At 36.9% G+C, this 3,052-nt stretch overlaps 1 pseudogene; it reads right to left on the bottom strand.

Moving 5' to 3' along the window:
* Nucleotides 1–1,818: 1,818 nt before the first annotated feature.
* LOC129501205 (Y-box-binding protein 1-like) lies at nucleotides 1,819–2,720 on the bottom strand (annotated as a pseudogene).
* Between the last annotated feature and the right edge of the window lie 332 nt (nucleotides 2,721–3,052).

The following is a 3,052-nucleotide window of genomic DNA, read 5'->3' as shown; positions in this document are numbered from 1 at the left end:
AACACATATAAACAATGTTTTTATTTTCAGACAGAGATTGTTTCCAGTACAATGTTGTTCCTTTTTTTCCATTCTCAGATGGTATTTACCCATGCTATGCAAAAATTTTTTGAAAATAATTCAACTTATTTCAACCAATATGTTACATTATATCTATTTAGAAAGTAAAATCTTTGAAATAGTCTGTTATTTTTATTTTAACCTATCATGCCCGTCAACTTTCCATCCATTTGCTCACAGGCTGCTCATCATATCTCATTCAGATCAAAATGGGTTGCTTTGTAATAACTCTTAGGGCTTTCTGAGGATGTTGCATTTTCTAGAAATAGTATTCTCCTCACTTCAGTTTAGCTTGTGCATGGGCTAAGAGCAAGCCTTTCTCATTTAAAGTACGCTATGCATGAACAAAACTATTAATGAGGATGGTGTTACAAGTAGGCTGGAAACATGAAGAGGTGTTTGCTGTTTTTGAGGAAAAATGCCATATTCAATTGATAGAAGTGTACACAGCTGTGTTTGGGTTCATCAGACATCTCATGATAAATGTCTGAGGTTTGCTTATTTTCGGTGTTTTGCCACATGCATTTCCCCTTATTTTTTAGCATGGAGAGAGTTTCAAAAGGCCCATATGCTGCAAGTTACCATTTCATCTGTTTATCAAAATAAATGCATAAATAGGCTTTGTTGTCAATAAATTATGTTGAGTGGGTTTATAGCCTGCTTTTCTTTCTTCCAGATAACCAGATAGCTCGGAAGTAAACATTCCAAAGCCAGAGGATTCAGGTATCATTGCCAGAATTTTCATATATCCTGGAATATGTGCTTCAACTTTCTAAATGTTGACAACTTTTTTGTGGTAACCAACTCAAGTCAGTTTCCTAGTTGTATCATGTCTGCAGCTCTTACCTGTTTAGACTAGTTAACATTTTCTTTTTGAAACAGAATTTCAAGAGAGAATCAGATTATTTCTAGAATCATAGCTTATAAAATTCTGAACTGAACTACTATGAGTCATTGATACAATCAGTACTTCCCTAATCTTCACTCATGACCATTATCTGTCCTACTTCTAATTGAAAGTTTGTGATTTTAGAAACATTTTTTAATCTTGATTGTGGTGCTTCATCATTCTCCTACTTTACTTTTTATCTTTTGGCTAAAGCTTAATATTTTGCTAATTACTCAGAAGTTGCTCTTTTTGAGTTTGATTCAGTTTAAATGTCTGTCTTCTTGGATGCTATTACTATGAATGGCCTAGCTTTTTGACAATTATTTAAGACCTTTGTTAACAATTTGTTGGTTTGTTGAAAAAAATAGGTTATTACCTTTTATTAGACATTAAAAGTTAGGTTCTTAAAAAATCTCAATTTGACCAGATATGAAACAATTTAAAAAACGTTAAAGGTGTATTGAGAAAAAAAACAGGCTTACAAAAACAAATACAGCATATTTGTCATTATGAAAAAGAGACAATTTAAAAACAAACATGCTGAATAGATAATGCAGATAATCCTAGTTATCTGGACAAAAAGTAGGTGCTCACAGTCTACAACTCTCATCAATTGTTCATTTTTTATTGCTGGAGTTTCATAATCATTTCTTTTTTGTTGGATGACTAAACCCTAATGTGGATGATGATAAAGATGGTAATGGTAAATCAGCATTTACTTAGCCCCCCACCCCACTTCCAGGTTTGGGAGTGGGCACATTTTCAGCTGCTGAATGCACAGACTTTGTCACTTTGTCATTTTGTGGGTTAGGTTTTTCTGAAGGTCTCAGCAGATAATTGAAGATGCTGTGGTGCTAACTTTGAAGTGGCTACTGACATGGTCTCTCATCTCCTTGATTTTCCTTATCTTCTTCATTGCTGTTCTTGCTAGGCTGTCTTTGGCAATGAGGACCCCTGCAGAATACCGATCTATAACCCTAATACATATTCTGTCTCACTGGTCTACCTTGTTCTCCTGCACCATGTTTGTTAGCTCCCTCTACCACCTCTCCCTGTACAGGAGGTTTGGAATACTGCAGTTGGTGCCCATGGGGTCTCTGCAGATAGAAAGGCGGCAACCATCCCTGAGCTAGGATAGGCATATTGGACCTGGCCTTCAAGAGTACTCTCTGATCCCACATTCTTTTCCCCATGCTCACTATTCTGATTATCCTGATGACAATTGCATTGAACCCCTGGGATGTGGATGTGGAAGGGGTCTATCTTCCCCTTGTGGGAAGATGTGGTGACAATCTGCTATATGTTTACTGCTTTAAATTGAAACTCCACCAGGATTGGTGACATTTGCTACCTCTGCACCCTTTTCTCCTTCAACAACATCAATTCCAGTCTCTCCATCTCCTGTACTTCTAGGGTTAGTCTTTATGACGGTCTGGTGTACAAATGCATCTTCCTTGGTTTACATATACATCATTTTTGTTGATGAAACCACATCTGTTTCTTACATCGAACCATTTTACTTTCCCCAAAACATTAGTTGCAATGATCCTCTTGTCCCCACCTACAGGCACTGCCTGTGAGAGGTTGCCTGGGTTTCTGCACACTGTGGTGCCAGGTTGATGTCTGTATTTGCTGCTGAGCAGCCTGGCTGCTCATGGTGACCTTGATGGTGACTGGGGTTTCTTTGTGGTAGCTTCGGCTCTTCCTGGTTATAGTGGAAACTAGGCAGGTGGCAGGGATGTGGCTGCTCTGGACTTTCTGGGGTCCCCATTCTCCACTCCCACTGCCTATCAACTGAATGGCTTAGCTTTTAAAGTTAGACACTTTTTGATCTAAACTGCACTTCCTCCTTGTTTCTTATAAGCCTAATTACTCTTCTGTAAAATGGGAAGAAAATAGCTATTTTTTAAGTAATATTATGAAGACTAAATGAGAAAATTAATGTAAAACTCAGTAGCATTGCCATGAATTTGACATGAGATAACAGATAATAAATATTCATTTCCTTAAACTTCCTATGAAAACGTAAAGAAATTCAATAGGAAAATAACTTTAAATTTTAACTTTGAGTTATTAGCATTATTAGCTCCTTATTTTGATATT

Source organism: Nyctereutes procyonoides, unplaced genomic scaffold, assembly GCF_905146905.1.
Source record: "Nyctereutes procyonoides isolate TBG_1078 unplaced genomic scaffold, NYPRO_anot_genome, whole genome shotgun sequence".
Classification (NCBI taxonomy): Eukaryota; Metazoa; Chordata; class Mammalia; order Carnivora; family Canidae; genus Nyctereutes; species Nyctereutes procyonoides.
The sequence above is the reverse complement of the archived record's forward strand: the minus strand, read 5'-3'. Positions and strand labels throughout refer to the sequence as shown.